Consider the following 8,883-nt stretch of genomic DNA (forward strand, 5'->3'; position numbering starts at 1 on the left):
GTGTGTGTGTGTGTGTGTGGGGGGGGGGGGGGGGGGGGGGGGGGTTCTTGTCAGTCCTTATATGCATCAAGACTGCATCCCATTCACAGCAACATGACAGATAGAGATACAGCAATCTACCTGACCCAAAGCATTTAATTTGGAAAGGGCTGCCCAATAAACCCCCATTCAGATGAATAAGGTGTAGCCCACCTGCATATGCACACAAGTGATTTTTTGCAAGCACATACTCAAGTGTGTGTGCATGCATGCACATATATGTATATGCCATTTGCCCCCATCTAATGCCTCAGACTTGGGAAAAGAATACTTTTTTTTTTTTTTTTTTTCCCCAGCAGGGTTAGCTTTGCCACTTTAACCTTACATTATGCAACATTTGGTTCTGTGTATTCATGTGGAGACACAAAACGCTTCTTAAATACAATACTTTGTTTCTAATGACAAACCACTACTTTCATGTCTAAATGCTATCACCTCTTGGACAAACCGAAAAAACCAGCATGAGACTAGTGCCGCGTAGTAATAAAAACAAAACATTTTGTTGTTCTGCTCTTTGTGTTAATACTTTCATTTTAAGAGTTTGTTTAAATGCTAAGTTTAATTTCTTCGTTTGGATGCTCTCTTCTTGAAGGGTCTCCGCAATGAACTAACTCACACAAAGACTTGGTCATTGTTTTTACGCCGAATGCCCTTACGGACTCAACCACAGACCACCGAGCTACCACAGCCCTCTGTGTGGAGCAGAGAGCTGCATCTAGGGTGCCCAGGAGAGCAGGTGGTGGGTATTAAGGGCCTTGCTCAAGGGCCCATAGTGGAGCAAATGAGGGTGGAGGCAGATGTGGGTACTTTACCTTTCCTGCTTACATTTTGAGGTCAGTATGAGAAATCAGACCGGCGACCTTCTACTCCCAGGCTCACCTTCTCTAACCTCTGCACTACCACTCTCCTATTAAATGCTAAATTGTATTTATGTCAGTCCCTCATTTATTGTGGGCGTTACATTCGAGACCCCCAGCAATGAGTGAAAAACTGCGAAGTAGCAACTCTATATTTAAGTTTTTTGATATATTTTAAACCTGTATAAACTCTTTCCACACTCTTGCAATGTTGTAAACTTTTAAACTTAAGTAATTTTAACAACATACATGTATATACGCACAGCAGCTACTGCAACATTTTACAGTATGGGTACTCACCATCTCTGCCGAAGCTCAGTCGGTTCCTATCAGGCTCGGTTCTGGTTTGGCTACCCTGCAGCATGACTCAGCCCTCGGCCCCATCCAGGTCAATGTGTGCGTGCTGCCACTCCCAGGAAGGACAATCCACATCCAAGGCTGCCCAAGATTAGTCCACCACTTCGCCCGGTCTGGAAAAGCACAGCGCGACCAGAACCAGGCTGAACCCCGCCACTGTCTGTCCCCTGCAGCCCCAAGATCGGGGCCACACTGAGTCTAGATCAGCTGCAGCCCAGGTACTCACCAGTGAAGATACAACTTAGATAAGTTCAGCTTCAGGATTATTTGTGACTTTCCTTAGTCCATAGATTTCTGTTGCAAAACTTCGCCTCCATTTTGGCAGAAAGCAGCAGCTGGAAGCACTGTTGACTTCTGGGTAGGGGCCGAGATGGAGTACGGGTCGGGTAGCTGACTCGGGACCCAAAAGTCCCAGGTTCAATCTCCAGCCATTCCCACATGTCGCTGTGTCTCTGAGCAAGACACCTAATCCCTAACTGCTCCTCGTGTGCTTACATATCTGCCCTTTGCTCCACCTGGGTGTACCCAGGGTTAAATGCAGAGAACCAGTTTTACCATTGTATGGGAACAAACATTCAATGATGACAACACATCGCACCTTACTTTGTTTTGGCAAGTCTTACAATATAGGCGTATTGAAAGAAAAATACAAATGTCTGCGCCTGACCGTTTTCTTTTATCTCAGTGAGTAACATTAAAGTTGACCATTGTTGAAAAACCGCGTAAGAGCTAATCCACGAAAGTCAAACCGCAAAGTATCGAGGGCCTACTGTATTTACTGTCAAAATGCTAAAATAGGTTGTCAAAAAAATATATATCAATGTCTTTTGATAATGGTGGAGAAATGTTGGTCTACTTTTTACAATACTATTTAAAATCAATAACGGTATGTTTGCATCACAACAGCCTATTATTTTTAGGCAATCTGTTTTCAAATTGGTAAAAAAAAATGTCTGAAATAAAACTATTGCGTGGTTAAACTGATGGACAGCAACAATCGACGATAACGTTGATGGTGGGTCCTTTTTGTGTAAACCAGGAAACCACTTCAACTTCTGTTTTGTTTGGTTGCTTGATCAAATTGGAATTGTTAATAAAAAGTCTAATCAGAGCTCTGAATGTACATTTGAAGTAACGATCATTAACAAAAACAGACTTAAAATGCACATTTAAACTCCAAAATATAAAACGTAGTTACGCAACTGAATGTGCAGCCTGTTGTGATGTCAGTGTTGTCTGAAAACTGTTGTTGCTGCCGACCAGATGATGTTCGCTTTTAGCCTCATTGTGCTCTGGACAAAGAGGCCCGTAGTGCTGCTAGGATCAGGTGTCTGTGGCTGATGGGCAATACTCAGATCAAAACAAGTATTTCTGTGTGATTTTAATTGAACTGAAAAGCTTCAGCAATAGCGCTGAATTTCTAAATGATTAGGTGTTTGGCTGGTGATTGGATGGACGGACTTGAATGCATACAAACGTGTGCGCGTGTCAGACTTTTAATGAAAATCAGTGTTCTTGAAGTCTAAGAGGTGTGCGTAACATCTAGTTTTGACTCGGCACCTGCGGCAACACGGCAGCATCTATGTGTGGAGGTGCTTCTTCAGTTCTTTTGATGTGAAGAAACATCACAGGAGTCGTCTTTATCTCACTCACAAAAAGTCAAATGTAGCAGCAGATGCGGTTGGGGGGGTGGGGGGTCATCATGTTTATGGCATACCGAAGAGTTTTTGATTTGTAATAGTTTCCACAAAACCAAAACAATGTCTTGAAATCTTATTTTTCCCTTTTTAGCAAAATTTATAATAAACTGCATTTAGCGATAAAACAAGAACCCTGCATTTGAGGCTTATAAGGGGTGTTTTTTTTAAAGGGCTTGATTCCACTAAGTAGGTCTGCTAAGTGTGCAATCCTACAATCCAGTGTCCTAAATCCAAGAGATTTTAAACATTCATACATATGGGGCAAAGGGAAATGAAAGAACGGAGAAAAAGAGCATCAAATGAAAGACTATTAAAACACTGGGTATACGAGAGTTACACAAATTTCCCCGTTTCATCTCTTCTCTCCATCCACCTCTCAATCCACCTCGCTCTCTCAATTAGGAAATGAAAACTACGATCATCTTAAGAGGTGAGATTACTCCCTGACCTCCATGTTCTGTGTAATTCACGACTAAATACTCCACTTTTGGACTTTTACTATAATTAAGAAAATTCAATTCACTTATGACTTTTAAACCATCTTATTGATCTTCAGCTTTATGCAGTAGTCCACTTTTGAAGGAAAAACAAATCTCATAACTTCTACAACTAAGACAAAGTCCCAGAGTATATTAATGTTAAAAGCTTTATGAATGTTTGAGAGTGCATTTGTGGTATGATGTTTGGGGAATCAAAGTTGTGCATTTCCCCCCATCTGCTTCCAAACCATGAATGCAAAAAGTAATTTCTGGGTTTGGCAAGTGCTTCTTTTGACAGATTGGTTCTTTCCAGTTTTACAGATATATTGGATATCATTATGTATTACTGAAAATGTATTTTATAGATGAGTACTGATGAATCTTTATCCACTAGGACAATCATCTTTTGTGTTTCCTCCTTCTGTTGCACATCCTCCAGTAGACAAGTGATTGATCATTTCGCCCGTCAGTTGCACTGATGCAAACTTTTCTTTACTCTTTTGAAAATAAAGTGTTGGTTTGCACATGTACTTGTGTGTTTGGTGGGTTGGTGCACCTTATGTTTCATTCGCCCCCCTGTTGAGCACAGAACCCCCATCACCCATCATTTCCTCTACATGCTCAATGCATACCCATTTACGTTTGTACTTCTACAACAACATGTTCTAATTATGTTTGACCATTCCCTTTAGAGCAGTGGTAAAATTCCATCTTTTATTGTTGAGGGGAATTATTTGTTTTATTATTAATATTTATTTAACCAGGCAAATCCCATTGAGATCACAGATCTCTTTTGCAAGAGAGGCCTGGGCCTGAAGGCAGCCTAACATGCATGTTTTTGGTCTGTGGGAGGAAACCGGAGTACCCGGAGAAAACCTACGCAAGCACGAGAAGAACATGCAAACTCCACATAGAAAGACCCCAGGTCCGACCGGGGATTGAACCCAGGACCGTCTTGCTGTGAGGCAACAGTGCTAACCACTGAGCTGTCGTGCTGCCAATTGTGCTTTAAAAAAGCAAACATTCAAAGTTATAAAAAGAAAGGTCCAAATATAATTTAGATATAACTATCTGTCTATTTACTCCTGGTAAATACATACTGAATAATACACTTGTAGTCAGAGATTTATTTGGCATTCACATCTCATGTGGTACATGTGGTGGAACGAGATTATGTACACAGGGTCCCAGTTACATCCAACATTTTAGATATACATGAGTCTAACAGCCTCAGGGTAGAAGCTGTTCCTCAGTCTAGTGGTTCTACACTTAATGCTCCTTAACCTTCTTCCAGAGGGGAGCGGGACAAAAAGTGTGTGTGCTGGGTGAGTGGAGTCCTTTATGATGCAGGTGGTCCTTTTCCTGCATCTAGATGCATAAATTCACGAGGAGAGATGCTTTAAATGGCAAAAAGACCACATGTACAATAGTCCCCTGCTACATCACGGTTCGTTTTTTGTGGACTCGTTCTATAAGTTTTACTACTTATCGCGGGTCTGCAAGGTACTGATCCCCCACGATAAATGAAGGACTACTGTAAGTCTTCCTCAAGGATCATAGAATACAAAAGTTTTAGCAGCATGACGACCAGAGTCAGGTAATGCTCCAGCAGCGAGGAGAAGTCCTCTACTGCCTTTTGTACCCCTGGCGTCTCGTTGAGGAGATTATCTTCAGGTGTGGAAATGTTGGCGCCATCTAGTGTCTTCAGAGCAGCAAGAAAAACAGGAACTCCCACGAAATTTACACTATTTGAAAACAAATTGTACATTTTCTTAAATGGTAAATTCATTCATTAAGAAGGCTAGGTAAATGAAAAATGTCAACCTTGAAAACCAGTTTTTAGAAATTCTACACAATTTTTTTTCATTTAGCCTTTATTTATCCAGGTTAGTCTCATTGAGCCACGAGAACTCATTTTCAAGAGAGACCTGTTTTAGGGAGCACATGTGGGGGGTTAAGGGCCTTGCTCATGGGCCCAGAGTGGGGCGAATGAGGGTGGGGGCAAGTGTGGGTGTTTCACCTACCCCACCCACAATTTTTGATGTTGTCGGGGCCGGGGCGTGAACCGGCGATCTTCGGATCACAGGCCCACCTCTCTAACCTCTGCGCCACTTTTATTTGTTTACATCTTGCACTGGAATTTCTCAGTGGAAAAAACAAACAATGACTGATGAGCAGTAAAAAGCTGAAACAAAAACAAGTTAGAATGGATTGAATTTAATGTGCAATAGACTTCATAAACAGACTCTGTAAAAAAAAAAATAATAATCGGATCCGTCTTTTCATAAACTTCCAAAGCAAAACCAAATAGATTGTTCTTTACATGTTTGACACGTTTGCTGTTGTATTGTTCGGAAAAGGTTGGAGGGCCTCAGATAGACTTTGAGTGTGAGAAAATCACTTTTGTTGAGATAGTTTTGTTTTTTTATATATATATAAATAATGAAATATAAGAAAGAAGTAGGACTTTAGTGTGTGTGTGCATGTGTGTGTGTGTGTGTGGGGGGGGGGGTGTACAGTAGTCAGAAGTGGTTAGAGAAACAGTGGCCTCCTCATTACCCAGAGGGCTTTCAGCTGCTGCTTAGCTGATAACACATAGGGCCATCTTTTTACACATTTCCCTCACCATCTCTCTTTACTCTCGGAGCTCACTTCCTCACTTCCTTTCTCGCTCTTATTGTATCTGTCTCGCTCTTCATTTATTTCCCCCGGCCTTCCTTCTGTCTCTCCGTTGCTCCTGTCTGCAGGAATGAATCAGACATAAGAGGCCAAACAAGATTTTCAACCCATTGCTTTTGATTAAGTGACTTAACACAGAGGTCTGCGGCCCGGCAATATCTCTAATGGTCCGAAGAAAGAGAGATAGTGTGTTTGCGGGGTGGTGGGTGCGGGGGTGAATACGAAGAGACAAGTGAGGTAGGGCAGGGGAGAGGAAGACAGCTGTAGGCTAAATCTCTCTCGAATAGTCCCATTATCTCTGGCTAAAGGAGAAAGTGATTATGAACTTTAAAGGAGCTTTGTGCTCGTAGCTTTCTCTCTAGCAAGTTTAGTTGGAGAATTATGATTAAGCTGGATTTAAATGCAAGCAAAAGCTGTTTTGCACACAAGAGGAGTGAAGAAAGATGCCTTTTTTGTGTTACAGCGCAGGCAAAGAAATTCAGACTGGAGTGGCAATATGATTTCAGATTCCAGTTCACGGTTGTTTCCCATCAAGCTAAATTAATAGCCGGAGTTTGTGTTCAGAAAAAGTCAGTTCCAGCCAGAAATCACCTTCTTGTTACAGCACAAACTAACAAAGCCTTGTTCATGGGAACTCAGCGAGGAAACAAACAGACGAGCGTCTGTAAATTCTCTGTAAGGGTTTTGCTCAGTTAATTCCCCAAATGTTGCTTTTATGGAAATGCAAAACATATGTCGCTACTTATCCGATTTCCTGCAGGATATCAAAACAATTTGGCATATGATCTCTGTGATGACAAGATATACTTAAAACATTAAAAATACATCTTTATAATCATTTCCTTACTGGAGATTTATTTGTTGGACTGTTTCAAAACAAGAAATGTAAGATTTTGTTGGTACATTTATTGTTATTTTGATCTGGTGAGATAGAATAAAAAAAATAAAAAAAAATTATACTTGAGCAATTTAATCTATTAGTTTACTTGATGTCATTATTTAAGCTTCAGCGTGTCATGTGATGCCAAAAGTAAATGTAAGTATTCTTTAAATGTTCATACAATTCAACAATAGGTTTAAAACATTAAAAAAGGCATCATTGACAGAATCAAGCCATGGAAATAATTATTTTGTAAAAAAAAAATATTTTATCAGATGACATTTAAAGAATACCAGTGAGACTCATATGGAGACCATTACGCTGTTTGGCTGCTGTGAATGGTTTTGGTGAAATGGAACAACATGGTGAAAATGAATTTGGTTGCCTAAATTTCCCTGTTAATGCTTCGTTGTGCAGTCACAGTTTCCAAGAAACTAAGTATTGTCCAAGGGTTTGTGAGATTGTGTGTGTTCAGGTGTTTACGCAGAAGCCTCCCGCTGCATAAATGTTTGCGCTCTTGTGAGGATTTCTAAGAAGTGTGCGTTAACTCGGCACATTAGCGGTAATTATAGTCAGTAATAACTCTAACGAGCAGAGAGGGACAGGCAGCGTTCAGAGCAGCAATTACAAGTTAATCAGCCTCCATGTTGTTGGGAGTAATTAGACAATGTTGTGAAGAGGATTTAGATCTTAGATATTTACCGCTGCTCTGTCGAGGAGGGTTATGTGTGTGTGTGTGTGTGTGTGTGTGTGTGTGTGTGTGTATGAATTACAGCAACTAACAGAAAAACATTGTCATAATTTCTTTTTAGTATATTACTTTTATGTGTTTTTGTTTATTTAGAAAATAATTAAAATATGGTGAACAGTTTTTATCACCTGCTAATAATGTTGTTTTTTTTGCCAGTCTGTATTTGTATGCGTCTGTGCGTGTGTGCTCGTTTGTTTGTCATGTTAGCAAAATATTTCAGTGGACAGATATTATTGAATCCTACAGAAAGTATCGCTGGCTGTACATCTATAAAAGGAATAACTTTTGGAGTCAATCCATTTCATAATGGCCACCATAGCTAATCAATTTTTATTCAACACACAAATTGATGAAACGTCATTACATTTATCCAAAAAAGTGCAATCTGGTCCTCTGGACCACGTGCTATTTAAGAGACTGAGCTGAATACAGCACCTCAGACTGAGGAAGTCTTTCGGATGAAAGACGAAACGTATCTACATTTTTTTTGCTTTGTTTTGTGTTTTGTTTTTTTGAATGTCCAGAGGACCAGATTGAACATTTTTGGATTTTTCTACCTGGATTATTGAGCATGCATCAGGATATTCATTACATTTACATGCATTGGACTAAAGTTTGTTGTGGTAGTAGCTGAGAGTCATCCTTAACACATACTCTTAAGTGATAACTGAGTCAGTGAGATCTTGCAGTTTTGCATGAGATTGCACATAATGACCAACATAAACATTATTTTGTCATTTTTCATCATGAGCTGATCTTAGTTTGAAGGTGACATTAACACTGAACCTTTAATTCTTCACTTTATGGTATCCTTTATGTTGCTATTTAATACCAACTTTCAATTGTGGCTTTAATAATTGCATTTATAAGGACTGAACTCAGGCAAGTATGAATAAATAAATAAATAAAAAATAAATAAATAAATAAAACGGAGCTGGACAAGCATCATGTATCATAACTTTGTGTTTTATGTCTGCATGTCGATGATCTGTAGACCAAAATATTTTGGATTGACATGTACTTTTCTTTTTTAGCTACAGATAGGATATTATTCGCTGACATTGCAACGTGTACAGGTGCTGGTAATAAAATTAGAATATCATGAAAATATTTATTTCAGTAATTCCATTCAAAAAGTGAA

This window comes from Nematolebias whitei, chromosome 18 (genome assembly GCF_014905685.2).
Source record: "Nematolebias whitei isolate Nwh7 chromosome 18, NemWhi1, whole genome shotgun sequence".
NCBI lineage: Eukaryota > Metazoa > Chordata > Actinopteri > Cyprinodontiformes > Rivulidae > Nematolebias > Nematolebias whitei.